General features: G+C 46.4%; 1 protein-coding gene across 4 annotated transcripts in view; it reads right to left on the reverse strand.

Moving 5' to 3' along the window:
• LOC142804027 (uncharacterized) overlaps positions 1-21,602 on the reverse strand; it is a 38,266-nt gene extending 16,664 nt beyond the window's left edge. The window contains exons 1-3 of one of the 4 annotated variants that reach the window (XM_075890526.1): positions 21,239-21,602; positions 19,650-19,872; positions 15,998-16,161 (exon numbers count right to left, since the gene is read on the reverse strand). The gene's annotated coding sequence lies outside the window, so the exon portion shown is untranslated. Of the gene's footprint in view, positions 1-15,566; positions 16,162-19,649; positions 19,873-19,952; positions 20,028-21,238 lie in introns of those variants that run through there. The other 3 variants (XM_075890528.1, XR_012894434.1, XM_075890527.1) reach the window with 3 other exon arrangements.
• Positions 21,603-22,299: the final 697 nt, after the last annotated feature.

The following is a 22,299-nucleotide window of genomic DNA, read 5'->3' on the forward strand; positions in this document are numbered from 1 at the left end:
AGAAAGAAGCGAAAGCGTTCGACACTGCGTGAGCCTAGGGCTGGTCCCACTCCGTCCCGACAGAGACGAAAGGCTAGGCCGTTAATCCATTTCAAGAAACGTGAATGGTGGCGTTCATGGAGACACAAGCGGCGAGCCAGGTGTAGAGGGGGAAAAGGAGGTGCGTCACCCGAACGAAAGGCGCGGTTCATTTCGACGACTTCGGGAAAGCGGCCTTGCCCGAAGGGTCAAAGTCGAAAAGGCACAACGGCTAAGTGCTACGTGGGGGCGACCACAAAGACACTATTACCCAGGCTTCCCCCCTGTTTCTGGCGTCCCTTGCACATTCCTGAGGGGAGCCGGCCGAAATGCAGACTGAGGCGTGACAGCAGGACACAGCCTGGCGTTCGTGCTTTTTGTAACCTCTGGCGTGCTCGAAAGCCGCCGGGAAAGCGACCCCATCGTGTGCGATTCAAGCGAATCTAATTGAGAAGGTGGGGCACGGTTTTATCATAAACCAGTGCAAGTGTTGTTGGTTTACTTTGAAGACGATTGATCAAGTGATCATATAAGCAAAACAGTAAACTTTTTCTCAGGTTGAGCGAACGAAGAATATTTTGGCCACAGCGTAGACCAAAGTTTCAGGAAAGCTGGATAGCTTAGTGTTTCAGTAGTAGACAAATATTTGGCGGCCGTAAACAAAGACAGACCACCAGCCTCTGAGTTTTATCCAACGGGCAAAACAGCTGAACGCTCGAGTACTTCGATGGAGTTTACTACTCCTAGAGTACCAGTTCACCATTACGCATATTAAAGTTAGCGAAAATTTGCATAAGGTAAAAACCGAGAAAATGTGTCATTTTTCTAGTTTTTTCAAAGGTTTAGTGTGGCATCGTATGCTTACACTGCCATGGGGATGTGACATGAATGAGCATTTGAGAAAGATGTTAGCATAAACCGAATGATTTTGTAAATTGATTAAGATTGGCGTGACCCGGTACAGTTGTCATTGCGCGCATTGAGAATTGAGGTCTATGAGCATGTTATTTTTTTTTCCTTTCGTCGGTTGTTTTCTGTTTGTATGTGCGTATTCCATGGTATAAAAAGTGTATTTTGAGTTACTTTCTTGTTGCTTGGTGCATTGGCTGTTTTTACTTGCTGTAATGCACATTGAAGGATTGCACTACAGTAGAGGAGCGCACCTGTTCCGTTTTGTTTCGTAGTATATATTCGTGCAGTGTATTCTGTATTGATGGCTGCCGTACACGGCTATTTCCTCTTCTTGTTTGTATGGCGCATTGATATTGTTGCGTGTAAATGAAGCTGGTACTCTAACAATTGTTTGTTTTTCCTTTTGTTGTTACTTTGATGCACTCTGCCTATGTATGTTGTGTATGAGAGGGACAGTCCTCATGCCTCCCTTGTTGGTGGTGTTTTGTTCCTTGTTGTCGAAAAAATTCCCCTCCGTGTGAACAAATGTTATGAATAACATTCTGAAAGTGGGGGGCAATGTCACGGACGGCTATTTTTGGCGACACCGCGTCACGGCAATTAACGGGCGCCGTACTCCCCGACTGACCGTGAGAAACGGCGGCGCATGAAAGGGATCCGAGAAGTGCAAAATGGGGTGCTCTTCTTAGAACGTCGCCGCCGACAGTTAATCCTTTTGTAACTATGGCGACGTCTGCAAGGTCGTAGAAGGCCACGGTATACCCTGACCAAGGATTAGACTACGAGACGCACCCGCTGAGAGCTAAGTGGTTGACCGTTCCCACGGGGAAGAGCGTGGGAAACGCTCTGGTGGCCAAGCCGTATGACAACAACCCGACAGGTTGTCACTCTCGCTAGTTGACGACCCTCTCCCAATTAGAAAAGGGGTGGGGTCCAAAATATTTTTGGGGCGGAGTTTCCCATCAATTAAACGCGCATGATTGGACCCAGGTAGAGGTCTCTTGTCCCCAAGGAAGAGAGCGAGGAGACACGAGGGGGATTTAAGCGCAGGATTTTGCCCTGCTAGGCAGACTAGTCGCTGACTAAGATGGTGTAGAAACAGATCAACAAGCATCTCTTCTAGAAGTTTTTAGTGTGGCTCTGTATCGGCTGGCCACCTAAACTTAGTCGTTCGTCTAGCTGTGACGCGATATTAACGTCTGCAACGAGACATCGGGACTTCGCCTCGAGTTAGCTCAACCTGCTCGAAGTCACCTGCAAGCACTAGCCTCCCGGAGCCACCAGCGTTGCAACACCGCCGACATCGCAGTCGTGCCAGAACTCTCTTCGACTTCTCGCATCCGATCGTCGGGGACACAACGCTGCCGGTCATCACCCGTATGCCTTCACCTGTTTATATCTTCGAAATTTCTCCTCTGTAGTTCTCTTGTGTTAGTTTGTGTAGTTTGTAATAGTTCTCTCTCGTAAGCTGATTTATTGTTTCTGTTATATATTTCTTTAGTTGTATCAAGTGTCAATGTATTTTGTTAGTTGTATTGAAGTGTTGTATTAGATCCCGTGTGCTGCAATATCACTAGAGTAAAGTTTGTTTTGTTTTCTCACGTCTCTGATCTCTTCACTGTCTCTGCTTGCGTACGGAACGAACCAACCTGCTGTCATTCCCGTCGCCGACTTCGCGCTGGCGACGCTAGAGTGGCAGCTTGTAACAAAACTGGCGTCCGCGAGACAGGACGTTCCATACAAGAGTAAGACAGTGAGGGGTGAACGAGAACCGTGCGGACAGCGTGGTGATAGAGCCGCACAGTTGAAGCGGTTGCATCCTGCAATGATTGCGCTGTTTTTATAGTGGCATTATAGTGACAGTTGCAGTATGGAGTGTATGGATTTTGATAAGTGGATCGCGTACGGTAAACAGTTAGGCCTCGAGGGCGCCGAACTGAGACAATGTGTTAAGGAGCAGCAGGAACAGGCGCAGGCGTTAGCCAGAGAAGAGCAGGCACGGGCCCGGGAGAAAAAGGAAAAAGAACGGGAGAAAGAACGCGAAGAAAGGGCGAAAGAACAAGAAGCGGCAAGGGAAGCCGGAGAACAGGAAGTGCAGTTACTGCAATTAAAGATTCGCCTCATTGAGGGTAGCAGGGTGAGCCGATCCAGCAGTGAGCACGGCGATGCCGGCGAGAAACTGTCATTTGAGCGAGACACATGGTGTCAAGGGCTACTCACGGTTCTGCCTTGCGAGGCAAATGAAGCTGTTGCGCGACTCAGTCAGCAGAACGCGAAACACGAGGTAGTTAAGGCAGATAGGTTCTGGATGTTTGGAACTTCTGTCTGGACAAAAGAAGAGCAGCTCAGACAAGCGTCTGAAAGAAAGCGCGAAACAGAAAGACCACAGTCTGAAAGGGAGGGGCGTCGGAAAGCGCTGGACGTTAAAGTGTGGCAGGAAGCGCTAGAACCAGAGATCGCACCAGAAAAGGGCCCGCGTATTCTAGAATGCATCAAGGTAGAGTATGCTGAGAACGAGGATTTGGCCGGTCTGGGGGTAGAGACGATGTCGAAAGACGCGCCTTGCGTGGATGAGGGGAGTGCCAGCAGCCCTAATGGGCCCAGTAAGATGCTGGAAACCTCCTTCGTGCCTCAAGAGTACGTTTCGACATCGTCAAATGTAGGCATGATTAGCACAGTGGCGAATCAGAGCGAGGACGCGACGCTTCAGGAATGCAGCGACGCCATCCGAGAGGGCCCAGTCAATGGTTTAATCAGCGTTGACAAAGATAATTTGGCCCAACAGTCCGTCGTGACGAAGAGTTCGAAAAGCGTTAGCGGGAGGGAAGACCTAGCACTAGCTCCAACGAGCTTCCCGACTTCTGAGGTCACGACGCGACATGATGATGGCATCGAGAGAAAAGAGGCAAGCAAACATCGCCGAAAAAGAAAGAAGCGAAAGCGTTCGACACTGCGTGAGCCTAGGGCTGGTCCCACTCCGTCCGACAGAGACGAAAGGCTAGGCCGTTAATCCATTTCAAGAAACGTGAATGGTGGCGTTCATGGAGACACAAGCGGCGAGCCAGGTGTAGAGGGGGAAAAGGAGGTGCGTCACCCGAACGAAAGGCGCGGTTCATTTCGACGACTTCGGGAAAGCGGCCTTGCCCGAAGGGTCAAAGTCGAAAAGGCACAACGGCTAAGTGCTACGTGGGGGCGACCACAAAGACACTATTACCCAGGCTTCCCCCCTGTTTCTGGCGTCCCTTGCACATTCCTGAGGGGAGCCGGCCGAAATGCAGACTGAGGCGTGACAGCAGGACACAGCCTGGCGTTCGTGCTTTTTGTAACCTCTGGCGTGCTCGAAAGCCGCCGGGAAAGCGACCCCATCGTGTGCGATTCAAGCGAATCTAATTGAGAAGGTGGGGCACGGTTTTATCATAAACCAGTGCAAGTGTTGTTGGTTTACTTTGAAGACGATTGATCAAGTGATCATATAAGCAAAACAGTAAACTTTTTCTCAGGTTGAGCGAACGAAGAATATTTTGGCCACAGCGTAGACCAAAGTTTCAGGAAAGCTGGATAGCTTAGTGTTTCAGTAGTAGACAAATATTTGGCGGCCGTAAACAAAGACAGACCACCAGCCTCTGAGTTTTATCCAACGGGCAAAACAGCTGAACGCTCGAGTACTTCGATGGAGTTTACTACTCCTAGAGTACCAGTTCACCATTACGCATATTAAAGTTAGCGAAAATTTGCATAAGGTAAAAACCGAGAAAATGTGTCATTTTTCTAGTTTTTTCAAAGGTTTAGTGTGGCATCGTATGCTTACACTGCCATGGGGATGTGACATGAATGAGCATTTGAGAAAGATGTTAGCATAAACCGAATGATTTTGTAAATTGATTAAGATTGGCGTGACCCGGTACAGTTGTCATTGCGCGCATTGAGAATTGAGGTCTATGAGCATGTTATTTTTTTTTCCTTTCGTCGGTTGTTTTCTGTTTGTATGTGCGTATTCCATGGTATAAAAAGTGTATTTTGAGTTACTTTCTAGTTGCTTGGTGCATTGGCTGTTTTTACTTGCTGTAATGCACATTGAAGGATTGCACTACAGTAGAGGAGCGCACCTGTTCCGTTTTGTTTCGTAGTATATATTCGTGCAGTGTATTCTGTATTGATGGCTGCCGTACACGGCTATTTCCTCTTCTTGTTTGTATGGCGCATTGATATTGTTGCGTGTAAATGAAGCTGGTACTCTAACAATTGTTTGTTTTTCCTTTTGTTGTTACTTTGATGCACTCTGCCTATGTATGTTGTGTATGAGAGGGACAGTCCTCATGCCTCCCTTGTTGGTGGTGTTTTGTTCCTTGTTGTCGAAAAAATTCCCCTCCGTGTGAACAAATGTTATGAATAACATTCTGAAAGTGGGGGGCAATGTCACGGACGGCTATTTTTGGCGACACCGCGTCACGGCAATTAACGGGCGCCGTACTCCCCGACTGACCGTGAGAAACGGCGGCGCATGAAAGGGATCCGAGAAGTGCAAAATGGGGTGCTCTTCTTAGAACGTCGCCGCCGACAGTTAATCCTTTTGTAACTATGGCGACGTCTGCAAGGTCGTAGAAGGCCACGGTATACCCTGACCAAGGATTAGACTACGAGACGCACCCGCTGAGAGCTAAGTGGTTGACCGTTCCCACGGGGAAGAGCGTGGGAAACGCTCTGGTGGCCAAGCCGTATGACAACAACCCGACAGGTTGTCACTCTCGCTAGTTGACGACCCTCTCCCAATTAGAAAAGGGGTGGGGTCCAAAATATTTTTGGGGCGGAGTTTCCCATCAATTAAACGCGCATGATTGGACCCAGGTAGAGGTCTCTTGTCCCCAAGGAAGAGAGCGAGGAGACACGAGGGGGATTTAAGCGCAGGATTTTGCCCTGCTAGGCAGACTAGTCGCTGACTAAGATGGTGTAGAAACAGATCAACAAGCATCTCTTCTAGAAGTTTTTAGTGTGGCTCTGTATCGGCTGGCCACCTAAACTTAGTCGTTCGTCTAGCTGTGACGCGATATTAACGTCTGCAACGAGACATCGGGACTTCGCCTCGAGTTAGCTCAACCTGCTCGAAGTCACCTGCAAGCACTAGCCTCCCGGAGCCACCAGCGTTGCAACACCGCCGACATCGCAGTCGTGCCAGAACTCTCTTCGACTTCTCGCATCCGATCGTCGGGGACACAACGCTGCCGGTCATCACCCGTATGCCTTCACCTGTTTATATCTTCGAAATTTCTCCTCTGTAGTTCTCTTGTGTTAGTTTGTGTAGTTTGTAATAGTTCTCTCTCGTAAGCTGATTTATTGTTTCTGTTATATATTTCTTTAGTTGTATCAAGTGTCAATGTATTTTGTTAGTTGTATTGAAGTGTTGTATTAGATCCCGTGTGCTGCAATATCACTAGAGTAAAGTTTGTTTTGTTTTCTCACGTCTCTGATCTCTTCACTGTCTCTGCTTGCGTACGGAACGAACCAACCTGCTGTCATTCCCGTCGCCGACTTCGCGCTGGCGACGCTAGAGTGGCAGCTTGTAACACTGTCGAATGGGTCTCTCGGTAGGCTCGGTGATGATACGATGCTTGGCAAGCGGTGTTTGGTTAACTTTCGAAGTCGTAGCGAAGCAGTCCCGAAATGAGCCGAGTAGCTTCAAAAGACTTTCCCGTTGTGCAGACGGTGGACCCTGGTTTACGTCGAGAGTGCTTGCAAATGTCATGCCGGAATCGCCGCACGACGAAAGAGCAGATAATGTTGAGGGACCAGGGACGTCGGCAATATCCTCAAGGTATGCGATCGCAGTGTGTTTGGTAAGATGGCGATACTCCTAGCTGAAATTCGTGACTAATAGGCAAGCCTGCTTTCTACTGGGCTGAACAATACCTCGGGCAACGCAGATTTGTTGTGCAAAAAGTAGGAACAAATTTCCTTCTGCAATTACAGCATCGGGGACGTCTTGGTCACATTCAACGTTGATAAAAAGGCTGCTGTGGGGAGGCAGAGTAACAGATTCGGAGGATACACGTAGGGCAGCCTTCGATGAGCAAGCGTTTTCCGGTTCGGGATGAAACGGGTCCTCGAACGACACCTGCAAGTCTCGTAGGTCAATAATTGTGCCGTGTTCGCGAAGAAAGTCCAGCCCCAGAATGAGTGGACGGGAGCACACAGGTAATACGAGGAAAGACCCTGTGAACGTCGAAGCACGGACTCGTACACGGGCTGCGCACATTCCAGTCGGCGTGATGAGGTGGCCCCCTGCCGTGCGCAACGGCGGTCCTTGTCAAGGGGTAGTTACCTTCCTCAGTTGGGATGCTAGGGCGCTGCTCATAACCAAATAATCGGCGCCGGTGTCGACGAGGGCAGTGACGACGTGATTATCGAGTATACGGTGATGTCGGCGGAAACAGTCTTATGACTTTCGGAAACGACTGGAAAGTCAGAACGGTCTTGGTCGGGTCTTTGCGTCGAAGGAGGCTCTTTGACAGTTCGTTGGGACGCGGCTTCACCCCCAGGAGCCGCGGTTTCTAGTTTCCCCTGTGGGGACTCGGTGACCGGCCTCTGAAAGGAGCATAAGATGACGAGGGAATCCTAGGTGACGTGGGGCGGCGAGGTGATGGTGATCGTGATTGGGGGCGTTGACCAAACCAACGTGAGGAGCTTGCTGGTCCATAAGGTACGCTTCGATGTCGCGGGGACGCTCACCGTAACACGGGCACCGGGCATCAGGGTGAAAGCCACGGAGACCAAGTTGGCGGTACTGGCAATTACGGTAGACGTGACCCGCTTCGCCACAGTGGTCGCAGAGTGGACGGTTATCTGACGTACGCCACACGCTGGCCTTTGTGGCGTTCTGCCGCGATCCATACGGACGATAAGTTGGTGCAATCGGAAACCTTGAGGCGGGTGGCGGAGTCGAAGAGGTGCCCTCGAATCGATGGCTAGCCTGATCCATTCTCCCCATGGCAGGATCAGGGCCATGTGGTGCAGGAGATCGCAGAGCCGCCGCATAAGTCAGCACAGAGGCCTCAAGCCTTGTTGGCGTGAGTGGGGTGACCACCTGTCGGATCTCATTTCGGATTAAGTCTGCGAGAGCACTTACGGGTGGTTGGGGTCCCGCTGCTTGGAGTTGGCGCAGCTCGTCTCGCACGGCGCTTCTTATGAACTCTGCGAGAACATGCCTCTCCCTGTCAGCCCCGATAAAGCATGCAGCAGGGGTCACGTCGTTGCGTTCATACTGTGACGACAGATACTGGAGAGTACGCTCCGTTGTGGTTGCCTCATTTATGAACTCTGCCACAGTCGCCGGTGGATTGCGCACGAGTCCGGCGAAGAGCTGCTCTTTTACCTCACGCATTAAATGCCGCACCTTCTTTTCCTCGGACATTTCAGGGTCAGCACACTTGAAGAGTCGAAGTATGTCCTTGACAAACATCGAAATTCTCTCGTTCGGTCGTTGGTTCCGAGACGAGATAGCCTGCTCCGCTCTCTCTTTCCTTTCAGTGCTGCGGTACGCATCACGAAACTGTCGGCTGAACTCATGCCACGTCGCAAAGGAACCCTCGTGATTCTCGTACCACGTTTTGGCAGAGTCTTCTAACGCAATGTAAACTCTACGCAGCTTGCGAGCTTCATCGCATTCGTTGATGTTGGCAACTCGATTGAAGTGGTCAAGCCAGTCGTCAACATCTTGATAAATGTCTCCATGAAAGGAACGTGGTGTTTGCGGCGCATGAAAAACATGCGGGAGAAAAGAATAGGCGTCGTTGGTTTGACTCGCCTGGTTGTTAGTTGAAGTTGCCATCTTGTCTTGGGAGAGGGGACTGTATTCGGGAGATAGTCCTCGCAGACGGCAACTGCTTCTTGTCGTGGGAGCTGTAGCTGTCTCCAAGTAGCTCGGTGTGTCGGCTGAAAATCTGCAGCCGAGGCGCATTTACCCAGCACCTCCACCAGTGCCGCGATTGTAATAACAGACAGCGAGGAATCAATGTCTTGCTTGCCCTCAGACCAGGACGCAAAAGCCCTCTTCTTTCTTCACTTCCAAGGGATTCCACCTACAGTTGATGGCTCATACCCATTATTTGTGACAATATATAAGTATTGTAACACTAAGTACATGAAATAGAATACGCCCCAAACAACAACACAATAGCAAACGATCCAGGGCAAGATGGAACACAAAAAGCAGTGACATTTCTTAAATCACACATGCACAAAACTCGTGGTAAAAATTTTTTTGCTTTTGTTCGATTTGTAGACTATTCTGGACTGCGTTGTTTCATAATAAAATTCATATTATTAATGTATTCTTCTTGTCTTTACATGAACTACTCATACTACTATTGTAGTCTATACTCACGGCAACCATTTTATTCCTCATTGTTCATCTCAATTTAATGAAAAATTTTACCATTAGAACCTCTGGCTTAGTTCACGAACCAGTAAAGACATGCCAAGAAGAGATAAGCAGTCTTCCCATAAAAGTGCTTATAAACTTGGATGGTAGACAATCAAGTGCTGACATTGATGGCACTATCGAGTAAAATATGATGAAGGCAACAATGAGAATCACTTGAGCTAAAATAGAACTGAGGCATTCTGCATGGTGGTCAAGTATTCTACCGCAGAGCCATGTCAGAACCAGTTGTGGTTGCAATATTGGCTACTTGCTCTCACAGTGATGCAACAAACATTAGTTACATAATCTATAGTCAAGCATTGCTCGAGTACACTGATAAAAGTGCGTTATTACAAGCACATAATTGGAATGTTCATGTTAAAATTCTCATTACTGCTCTAATGTAAGTACAAACGTTATGTCAAACCATGAGCTACCCTTTGCATGCTAGTGTAGTCGATATATCTGGCAAGCCAACAATATAGGCACATCTATCAAACTTACAAATCTGGTAAAATTTTTATAAGGAAATTTCCTAGTGGCTTTTCAATGATTGAACTGGTAGTACAATCCTTCACTGATCAGTGGAAAGCGCGCAGCATCACCTTTTCTCTGCACTTTTATAAGCAGATTGAAAGCATTCCTGTTAGTAGACATCTAAGAAAGAGCACACTGGTGAGCAAGTCTGTGTGAAAGCATTGACTGGCTCACTGCGTCAGGCATTTCTATTCTCATAAGCATTCTTGTTGTCTGAAAACCAAGAGCTGTCGCTATGTGGCTGAATGATGATGATGATGAAATAACTTAATTGATTATCCGGTGAATTGAAGGCCCGGGCCTGGGGCCGCCTAGATGGCTGCTTGGAGCTGTTGCTCCCGCGCTGCCTTCAGGGCTCACTGGAAGGCCCAAAGTTGCTCCGTGAGTTTTGAGCTTTGCAGCGCGGCCGACCACTGCGCCCGCAGATCTTCCGAGGAGACCGCCATTTGATCTTGGTATACTCGACATCCCCACAGCCTGTGTTGAAGGGTGGCTTTACAAAACTTGCATAGCTTGCATATGTCGCTCTCGTATATGACAGAGTAGAAAGTCTTTAATTGCACGGGATTGGGGTAGCTTTCGGTCTATAACCGCCTCCAAGCAACGGGCTCTGCTCTGTTGAGTTTAGAGTGAGGTGGTGGATACATTCGCCTCTGTATTTGATATATCACTGAATGTGGTTATTCGATTTTTTTCTCTCCATATCCCCTCCTCCACCTTCACTTGACAAGTACAAGTCATTCCTTGCTCAGCTCAGCGAATAAGACCTCTAGCCTTGCAGTGTGCTACTTCATTGGGATTGACTGCAGGAACGTCTGGAGCTGTATGCGCTGGGAACCAGAGCAGTTGTCTATAATTCTTTTCTACAGCGAAAAATATTGCTTCGTTTACACTCATGACGTGCCAAGCCTCTGGGGAGATCTGGCCCTTAGCATGATTTCGAACGGCCGCCTGTGAATCACTAATAATGTATCAAGCATTCGTAGAGACCAGTGCTAGTGCAATGGCTATTTCCTCTGCTGTCTCGGAAAATTTGGTATTCACTGACACGCTGGTAACAAGCTTTTGGTTGCGATCTATGACTACTGCCGTGTAGCTATTTCTGTTTGGGTATTCTGCTGCGTCTACGAAGACGGCTCTGTCGTCTGACCCGTAGCTCTGGATACTTTTTTCAGCTCTACTCGTGCATCTACTTTTGTTGTAACATGGATGCATGTTCTTGGGTATATTAGGTACCAGAAGTTTCTCACGAATTTTTCTCGTGATCGTCCTTTTTTCTCCATTTTGGTTGTGGTAATTCATTCCTAGCTTGCATAGTACATTCCATCCAGTAGAGGTTTTTGTTAGTCGTTCCACCTGAGAGATTTGTTGTGCTTCTGAGTTCCTCTATAGTGTTATGGAGTCCTAGCTTTAGAAAAAGGTCTGTGCGCGTACTGGTGGGAATCCCTAGCGCTAGTTTGTACACCTTTTTTTATCAGGTAGTTAATTTTGGTCTTTTCAGCTGCAAACCAATTAGGCTACTACGTATGTGATCTGACTGATTACAAAAGATTGTATCAACCATATGATACTTTCTTCCTTCATACCCTGGTGCTTGCTAGTAATTCGTTTTATTATTCTTATGGGGTTTGGTGCCTTCGCTTCTAATTTTTTAATGGTTTCCCCGTTTGTACCTTTGTTCTCGATTACAAGGCTCGGTACCTTGAGTTGGTTGACTATAGGGATATTTCGGCCGTACCCTGCGTGTATTTTAATTTCTTGGTAGGCCTAGTTCCTGTCATATCCAGTGGGAGGCCTACCCCTAAGCGTGGGACGGTACGGAAGAAGCTCTGACTTGTCTGCGGAGCACGTGAGACCTGTTCTTATCTGGAGTTCCTCTACTGTGTTTATTACGGTCTGCAGTCGTTGTTCCATAGAGCCATCGCTCCTATAACAAACCCAAATAGTAATATCATCCACGTAGATTGAATGGTGTAGAGATTCAATTTCATTAATTTTTCCGGGAAGCCCTATTAAGATGAGATTGATTGATTTGTGGGGTTTAACGTCCCAAAACCACTATTTGATTATGAGAGAAGCCGTAGTGGAGTGCTCCGGAAATTTTGACCAACTGGGGTTCTTTAACGTGCACCCAAATCTGAATACACGGGCCTACAACATTTCCGCCTCCATCGGAAATGCAGCCGCCGCAGCCGGGATTTGATCCCGCGACCTGCGGGTCAGCAGCCGAGTACCTTAGCCACTAGACCACCGTGGCAGGGCTAAGATGAGATTGAAGAGCATCGGAGATAAAACAGAACCTTGCGGCGTGCCTGCACCACCAATGTCGATCTCAGGCGATTTGAGTCCTCCGACGGAGATGACTGCCTTTCTGTCTGACAGGAAGCTCTTAACGTAGTTATACATCAGCTGCCCTAGTCCTATCCGTTCAATGTTTTTCAATATGGCTGTATGGTTAGCATTATCGAAAGCCTTTTTAAGGTCAAGACCCAAGATGGCCCTAGTAAAGCGCGTTTTATAGTCAATTATATGATGCTTGAATTGAAGCATCGTATCTTGTGTCATGAGGTTTTTGTAAAACCCTATCATCGTATCTGGGCAGATGTTATTGTCTTCTAAGAAGTTGTCGATTCTGTTTAAAATTACATGTTCTAGCAATTTTCCGACGCAGTATGTTAGAGAAATCGGTTTGAGGTTGTCGATGGCATGCTTCCTACCAGGCTTTGGAATGAGCGTTATCATCGCTTTCTTCCACTCAGCTGGTATTTCTCCTTTTATCCAGCACTCGTTCATGTATTCTGTTAATTTGGAGATTGATTCATCATCGAGGTTTCTAAGAGTTTTGCTACTTATACCGTCAGGTCCTGGGGCTGATTTGGTGTTTAAATTTTGTACTTCTGCTTCTGTAACTTTCTCGTCAATTTTTGAGTTTGCATTACTGTTGTAGCTAGAACGGTTACAATGGGCTGCTTGTGTGATAAATTTCTTCTCTAATTCTTTGAGAAGTTCCTCTTCTGTGCCATCATAGCCATGTATTAACTTAGTAATGGCATTGCTGTTATTTTTCTTGTTATTTTCCGGATCAAGTAGAAACCTAAGCAAGTGCCAAGTTCTGCCGGTGCCTAATTGCCCGTCTATAGAATTACAAATCTCGTCCCATTGTTTACTGAGTTGCTTAGCATATTGTTATATGTCTTTGTTAAGAAGTGTTATGCTCTTTCTCAACTTCCTGTTATGTTTTTGGCCACTAAGTCTACGTTGAAGTGACTGCTTAGCTTCCCACATGCGGACAAGTTTGCTGTCACATTTCGTTAAGTTAGATTCAGGTGGCACGATTTTTGTAGCAGCTTTGACGTTTTCCCTGAGCTGCTTAGTTCATTGTTCTATGTCTGTGATTGGTCATTGTTCTGTCGCCTCTCGTGTTCTATGAAGCAATTCCCAGTCTATTAGTTTATATTTCTATTTTTTGGGGACTACTTGGGCCATACGTGAAGTGTAACTCTGATATGCGGTGGTCACTGCCCAAATCTTGTAGTGTGTTGTGCCACGCTGCCATTACAATATTTTTGGTAAAGGTTAGGTCTGGGGTTGTGTACCTGTTTAGCGCCGTGCCAATTCTGGTCGGACAGCCAAAATCTGTGACGAGTTTTAGGCCCAACTCTTGCGAGTCATCCTATAAGGCCCTTCCTTTTGGTCTTGTGTATAGATATCCCCAGGCAGTGTGCGGTGCATTGAAGTCTCCTACTATAACTACGACATTTTCTCCAGTCAGGCTAAGTGTTTTCTGGAATAGGTTCTTAAATTTATGCTTATGTTGCGAAGGGTTGCTATAAATGTTCAGAATAAATAAGCTATGCCCTGTCTTCTTTTGCAGTAGGAGTTCCAATAAGATATTTTGTCTATGTGCACTATCCCTGTGTTGTGTTGCGTGCATGAGACGCTTCTTTTTACCAGCGTGGTTAATGCCCTGGTCTCCCCTTCGGCATAGCCAAAATATCTGTATCCTGCTAGCTTTGCAATACCGTGTGTTTCCTGCAAAATTATGACGTCCGGTTTATCTTTGCCTTTTAAGTACCGCTCCAAAACTGACGTTTTGTTTTCGTAACTGCTACAGTTCCATTGCCACATTCCAAAAGCTTTCTTTGGCGGTGTCATTGCGGTTGTGACCATGGAATGGAAGTGGGAGGTTGGAGAGAGGGTGATCTTATATAATTCTGTAGTTGAGAACTTGATATGAATGGTGGCGCTTCTGCTGCGCCGGAGGAGAGTCCATAGCCTAGTAACTGCTTTGTTTCTAGAACGTCTAATCTATTCATAATCGTTGCTACTGCCTTAGCCATTTGGTTCATCATTTCGTCTTGTTTTTCATTTGATTTTTGTATCTCCTCAAGGGTATTTTGTATATCAGCTAATGTTCTATCTGTCATCGCATTATCTTGTTTAATACTTCTCGCTTGAGCCTTGCCTTTGAGAGGAGGGGAATCATCCCCTTCGTCCATCTTGTTCTCCGGGATTTCAGTTATTTCGTTTGTGCTCGCATGTGAAGCGGGAGTTACCTGGCCTGCTGGGCATTTTTTCTCTTTGAGGCTTTTTGTTTCATCACTCATGCGTGCTAGCATTATCCTCAGATGCGCGTTCTCGTGCTTTAGTTCCCTTAACTAATTGGTAATGGCAGTGCCCCCGTCAACTCACGGACGCGCGCCCTCAACCGCGTCTGCCCAGCTCACCTTAAATTTGAGGTCTCCTGTAGTAGGTGGCCTTGTTATGGACCTAGACCTGGATAGGGATTGGCGTCGTGTCCCCAGTTTTCTGGCGTCAAAGGGATGAAGATCTCTCGTGCTCGACCTTGTTCTGGACCTGGAGCGTCGTTCCTTTGCTTCTGGGAGACCAGATTTTCCGCGAAAATCAACCTTTTCTTCTCTTGATGTAGAGTCTTGATAATCTTGTTCTCGCTCCTGTTGCAGCATTTGTCGTTTTTTTTTGCTTCACAATGAAAGGTTTTTTGAATTTGGCCTTGCATGTCCTGTTTGCGGTGGCATAGTCCGCACCGCATAGCTGGCATTTGGATTCACATCAATGACCTTCATCTCGATTTGGTGTTCCACAACCGGCACAAAGCTTGTTGTCAGGATTGGGACACACGTCTTCCTGGTGTCCAAGTCTTGCATTTGCGACAGAAATCTACTTGTTTCCGGTACAGCGAGCATCGGAGTAGATGCTGCCTTGTATCGGACAAATGTGGGCACTTAGTGTCCGTCAAAGAGCACAATCACCATGGTAGTGTTACTGAGTCTCTTCCCTGCTATCGCCGTTGCATTTTCGGTAGTAACTATAGCTGCTGTGATGTCTCTTGGACCCTCCACGAGTGGGATTCCTTTGATGACATCTTTGGCCGTCATGTCCGGTGCTGTCTCAGCAGCATTTGTCTCATAAAACTTGTCTTGAACTTTGATACGTTTTATAGTCTGATATTTGTTCGAAAGCTCCTGATCCAGTGTACTGTTGATCAGAATATTTTGATAGTTGTTGGGACAGATGATATCCTTCTCTCGTTCCTCTAGAGGGATGTCCGCCGCATCTTGCACTGCCACTGTTAGGTTAACCATGCCGTGCCCAGATATTTTGATTCCTCCAGTTGGTCTAATCACAATCTTGTAATCCCCTCTTGGCAAATGTGGCATCCTGCTGGCTTTGCGTATTTGGCCTAGTCTTCCCTTCCTGGGTCCACCGTTGCGCTCGACAGGCCGCGTCGGCGACGAGTTGCTCTTGTGGTGTTGGGAGTCTTGCCAGCTTGACCTTCTGTTCCTGACCTCTTTCCATTACTTGCTCTTATTCAGTTCTTCCTCTGTGATGCTGTGTCCCTCTACGGTGACTTCCACTATTGCGAGAATTGTGAGAATGATCAGCAAACCTTGAGAAACTTGGCACCACTAAACGCCAGCTGTGGCCGGAAAGTTGCAGGAAAGGTGCGTCGCTGTCACTAGACACGAGGCTGGGCCGCCGACATAGCATCAGCGGGAACGCTGGCGGCGTGTCTATGGGCGTGATGCCGGGCTTCCTGCTACGCGTTCCTGGCAAAAACAGCCGTATCTTCGTGACAATCGAAATGCTCACCTGGAGCTTCGTGTCCACTGGTTCCTGGTGATAAGCTCGTTCTGCTGATGTGGAATATCTGATGACGCTTGGTGATTTTCGCCACGAAAACATGTGAAAACTGCAGAGCTGACGTGATGTAAAATCTGCTCTCTCCGGCGATCGCAGCACCCCACTCTTTGTAGCTGAAAATGTTTTTTTTTTTTTTAAAGTCATAGCTAAAAGGGGCACTTCAGTTTTAGATCAGGCAGAATGATTATTTTTACTTCATCTTACACCATAATGCTCTTCATCAATCACTTACGGACGCAGCACAAGTTGATCACTTCCTACCATCACCAAACAAGTGCCCTCACCAAGCGCCTCAATCACACCCTCACGGACATGCTCACGATGTATATCTCCTCCGACCACAATGACTGGAATCTGGTGCTACCTCATGTGACCTTTGCGTACTATTTTTCGCGTCATGACACCACTAGATATTCACCCTCTTATTTGCTCTTATAACCCGTTACCACTGGACACCTTACTTCTCACTACTACCACCCCGTCAACCAAATATGCACGCGACATTTGCTCGTGCTCACCACGCACGTCAGATCGCCTACTCTAGATTTTCGGCTTGTGGTCGTGACGTTGATGAAGGGAGCAGTGGGCGTATCGAAGATTGAACTCTTTTATTTCACCGCACTTATGGTCAGGAAACTGAAAGTTGAATTCCTGCAAACATTGCACACTGTACATGAACAGAGTGTCGGCTCTCGAAAAACATACAAGCGGTGAAGTGCGTCGGCATTTGCACATGAACCATCGAATTTCCCACCCGTATCACTGGTCATTGTGCAAGCTCTGGAATAAGCTGGAGTGTTTGCATGCGGCGTTCAATCTTCACAAAATGATGTATTACAATGGTTAAGTTTCTTGAATACTGAAACATGGTTCGCACTGATCATTGCTGACAGTCTTTGCGGTGTAAACAAAATACAGCAAATGTGAAATGACAAACAAGCATGGCGATTCATTAAATAACTTTTTAAATGAATTAAAATGCAGTCGGTTCGTTTTAGCACTTGAGTCACATAGTACGTACCGAAAATACTGAACATTTTTTCAAATAGTTTTCGAATATTTTACGCTGGCAGGAAAACCCCTACACAAATAAAACTCTGAAAAAGCTGAAAGTCCTATTTCTCCCTTTTAACCAATATTTTAACCAATATTTTTAACCTTTTACCAATACTTTTAACCAATTACCAATATTTTTGCATCCCAAACTTTTTCAAACTAACAAAGCAATATTGATTACCAAAAGGAGGCATTCCTTTTAAAAATCACTACCTTACTCAGTTTTTACTCTGAGAAAGCTGGATTACATTATTCAGTGATTGTCTTCACCTTGCAGTAACTGAATGGGGGTGCTATGTCAGCATTCAACTTCATAAATAACAGCAGATGAAAGTGTTGTTTTTGTGCAAATTTGTAACTTAAAGCATTCAACACCTATATTTGCATACCTTTAAGACTAGGGCTCACGATGTGATGGCAGGTTTATCTATTTCATTGCATTTCTAGCTGCACTCGTGATGTGCGGTTCAATATTATTTAATTTTTTTTGTCTCTTAACTCAATTAAAAGCAGGCAACAATATATTACCTTGATTACAATAGTCACTACAGTATTTCAACCTACCCTAAGAAATATTTTGAAGACCATGGGGGGTTCTCCACAGCTGGTTACCTCAGTTTTCATAATTGTGGCGGTATTCACAGTTGGTTACATACAACCGTAATGTTCTTTGGTGAAAGCTTCAGAATATTCGTACAAAATGAGAAGTAGTGGAGTTCTAGGGCTCTCTTGAAAAAACTACGGTTCGAATAGCATTTAAAAGCATTTACTTAGATTACGTATCAGATTTGGCGTCATCACTGTTCAATATTCAGGATTCAATACCTCTAAACATAACATATTCAATGTTGCTTGAAGAGTCCATAGCCGCAAGCACACTGCATCTGGTTGTGCATAGTTTTTAAGACCACAGTTTTTCTTGTTTAGTAGTTGTGAGTATGAGAAAAAGCAGTGCAAACATTTCCCATTCACACTTTGCTAGCTAACAACAACAACACAAGAGAGATGAAAATTCGCAGTGCAACCCAAGACACCACGAATTTTTCGATGCCACACATCCAAGCACCAGCATCCACACATTCCAGAAAAGAGGAAAGTGCTGGTTGCCAGACCTGTCCTCCTCACTGGATGAAAAGGTCTACAGCACGGTTTAGCAAGGCACTGGACAAGTGAGGCGAGGAATTACTGGAGGTGAGGAAGGAAGTAGTGAGAAAGCGGGTCAAGAAGCTCATGGTGAAAATTGTTGCGGGCACATTTGAAAAGGACCCAAAGAGAGACAAACCAGCACTATTTAATTGCCTTTCTTAGTGTCAACTGTGTCCACCACAAATTTCACCATGGACCCCAACCAACTCACTCAGTTATCAGTGTTACCACCAAGCAGCTTGTAGCATACCACAAAAATGCATAAAATAGCACAGTAACGGCGAGGGAAAAGAAAGTAAGGCTAAACAGGAGGAGGTGACAGGGTGGACTGCTATAAGACAGTTTCAGCTTGATATATGTAGAGGATTTGCATAAGTAGAGCTTATACGTGTAAGCAGTGCGCATGTGCGGAACATAGCGACCACGCCCTCATGAAAATATGCGAGATTCTATTTTTTGCATGTGTTTCATGTGCATGCAGGACGCTTAGTGCGGACGCTGTGATCAAACATCTTACATTGAAACACCATGACAGGATCAGCTCCGCCCCTTCGCTTTTCAAAGAGCGACGACTTAGACCTGCTATGTTACATGAGAGAATGCAACTCTTTCGAGGAAAACATGAGGCACACAGTGCGCTGGAAAGAGATCGCTGTCCGCGTGACAGAGTTGCACAAAAAAGTGTTGAGCGCTCGCGCTGTTCGTGACTGTACAGACCTGCTGCTCACGCAACACACTGATTGAGACAGGAAAAACCTTCGCAGGTAAGTCGCTTGGTAGTTTCCATTTAGTGAACAATACACAATGCGAACTCGCTGGCCAAAGATTTCTTTTCTTTAGTGGCACCTCCTAGATTCGGAACTAAGGTAGGAGTACTCGAAACAAGAGCAATTGCCCGACGAAAATTTCACAATCGCGAAAAAGAACGGCTATGAAATAAGAATCTTTAAGAAGGCACCGTTGGGCTCTAGCAGCCGAAAGACATCAATTATCAATCAACATTGCCAGAGGACGGAGCTATGTGGTAGGTGTCACCGCGCGTTGCGTACAAGTAGCTAAAGGCGTTTCAGATGGTGCACACGTAGCTTACGTTTACTTTTCATGTTAGGGTAAATGAAGTCCCTACGTACATAAAACTAAAACTGCCTATATAGTCATGCACAGCAAAGGGCGGCGTTAAGACATATCAAGAGGATTAAGAAAGAAGCAAGGAAACAGGGCAACATAGAAAGAAATAAAGAGAGACTATAGTAAGAACAAGAGAAAAAAAATCAAGCAAGAACTAATATGCATTCTCAAAGAAGTGGCGCTTGCTTGCCAGCTCCACTTTTTACTCATAGTTGACAAGTGTGCAAGTGGCTTTAACATTTTTTTTCTTACGGCAAATTATGAGCCATACCTGAAGAAACAGCTTGAGGCTCGGTTTGTGTACCGCTTGTGGACAGAATTTTCTTTTCATCTGTTTGTGATGCTTCGTGGCAGGTAAGTAGTCGCACGTGAACAGATTTGTGTGCTACGTGGCCTGGCTCACATCGTAGCTCTGGCGATGTTTCTGCAGGTTTCCCCGACTCCCGATGCAGACCAGGTACTGCTGCATGTACTGGCCCTGCTGCAATGTCCTCCTGAAATAAATAAGCTTGTGTTGTTGCAAGTGACGAGGCTACGCATTATTGCCGAGAAAAGCAAACGAAAGACCTCGTACATTATTGCTTTCGTTACGTTGACTTAGCCTTGGCATGTGCCTGACTGTTGCATCTCCAGAGAGGAGCTGTTCAAGAAAATCAAACAGCATATCAAGAGATGTGTTACTGGCACATACTCAACAAAAAAAGAAACATGGCGATAATGCTGAATAACCCTACAGTATAATATCTATGCCTTACATTTTCCTGAGTCCGTACATTGCTCGTCCTTTAGTGGCACGAGTAGTCAGTGACACACTTTGCTTCTATTCCAAGCATATCCAATACACCACTTACGATGTTCCAAATTTCCGTGAAAGGACTTCTTAAAATATAATTCAACAGTTCTGTTTCATGTTAAAACACACACAGAAATGAGGACAATAGAGTTTCTTAAACATAGTGAGCAGCTGGCATTAGCAAGGACAGCCGAGCCAGTTGCATCGAAAGCGTTGTGCAATTAGGGAAGGAAACACTATCACACAAGCAAGAAAGACGACACGGCAACGAACTTTCACTGACAATTATTTTCAAAAAGAAGACACACAAACATACATCTGGTCATGCACAATGACCAGATGTATGTTTATGATTATACAAGAGGCCGGTAGTCGCCTTGATGGGGGAAGGGGTTGCAATTTTGCCACTGGTTCGATATCATCAATGACCGCTTGTTTTGCTCGCCGCGAGATGACGAAAACAGGCCGTGGTTGCTCTCGCTCCCACTTGAACGCGCTGCCAGCAGCCGCCGGGGCGCGCAGGCCACGCGCTCCCGTGCACCCTTTTATAAGATATGACTAGTGTACAATTTACACACAGCACCAAAAATTGCTTATCGACCGACAAGTTTACCGTATTCGCTCCTGCTTTGACTGCAGGTTTTTTTTAGAAGAATACAGTAATCATGCGAAAGAGATCTGAGACATAAAGCAGGAGCTGACGCAGCGGGCGCACGATGAACGCTAGGGTGCACCAGTCACTATTGTGCCGTATGCAAGAGCTTCGCGAATCATCCTGTTTCAGAGAGTCGAATCATAACACGCTCGAAAATTCCATCTCTTCAGGATTGGTGCTGTTGATGTCTACGATTCATTTCGTTCGTAAGCGAAGATGGGTGGCCGCACACCTGGCTTCAGTCGAGCAGATTCCACCGGAACTTTTTTTTCTACACAATGACAAACAACGTTGGCTGCAGTCACAAGTACAAAAATATTACGACCAGTGAACAGTGCTTGAAATTGCTCATGTAGCAGCGATACACTGCGCAGCAACTTTCTCTCGAGGGAAGTTGCGAAACGCTACTTACATAATCTAGTCCGTCGGTGCTCGTACAGCCGTATACAGGGGAAAAGGCAGGCATGGCGATACTAAATGGTGGTATGTGGGTGTTCTGTGGTGATAATCTCAGTTTTTAGATTTCTTACGCCCACAAAAATGTAAATCCGGCGCACGGTGACGGAGCTGATGCTCGCGCCGCGTATTTTTTAGGGCCAAGAGGGTATTGATACGAGCTCATCGGCACAGATACACTACACTTAATAAAACACATCCACATAGGGGAAGAACAAAGAAGGTTCAGCGTAAACAAACTGTACTAAATTGCGGGCGCCGCCGTTTTGACTTCAAATAACCAACGCCTCCTCTAGAAAGATGCCTAAGGAATGGCTCGCGCTCCCAGCCGAGTTGGCCTGCCTTCAGTTTTAAAGAAGCTCCGCGCGGTGGCGCTCGCGACCGACACTATTAAGAAGTCTGCACTAGAGATCTATCGAACTTTTAAGCAGGAAATTGCCAAGGAAAGGATCTATGATAATACTCGGGGTAGTGCTCTACTCTTTGAGGCCAGGACGGGAGTACTGCGAACCAAGACATATCGGCCAAATACGAAGGGGTAGACACAGTATGCAGTGCGTGTGGAGAGGAAGAAGAAACTGCCGAACACTTAATAATGTTCTGTAAAGGGCTTCACCCTATAGTTCAGGATGATGGCGCAGAGTTTTTCAAAGCACTGGGGTTTAGGGACCGGGAGGGCAAAATAGACTTTAAGCGGGTAGACTTAACTAGAAGGAGGTTATCTGATTGGCGGCTAAAGTCAAGGCACGAGTGAAAATTAAACTCTTCACTGCAAAGTACAAATCCTCAAACTCACCTTTTAAGGAAAAAAAAATAAATATATTTTTTGATTCATTAGGTATCACGGCTTGATGGCGCTAGCCACCGCCCGATCTAAAGGGTTTAGCCATACTCATCCATCCATGTATCTATCCATTATCACGGCGACGAGCGGTATTAGCCACGGAGGAAAGAAGTTTTCCTTCCTCCGTGGGTATTAGAATACATTAGCTGAGCGTTTTTCATCTGCGGCCCCTA

The sequence above is a fragment of the Rhipicephalus microplus genome, chromosome 3, assembly GCF_043290135.1.
Source record: "Rhipicephalus microplus isolate Deutch F79 chromosome 3, USDA_Rmic, whole genome shotgun sequence".
Taxonomy (NCBI): domain Eukaryota; kingdom Metazoa; phylum Arthropoda; class Arachnida; order Ixodida; family Ixodidae; genus Rhipicephalus; species Rhipicephalus microplus.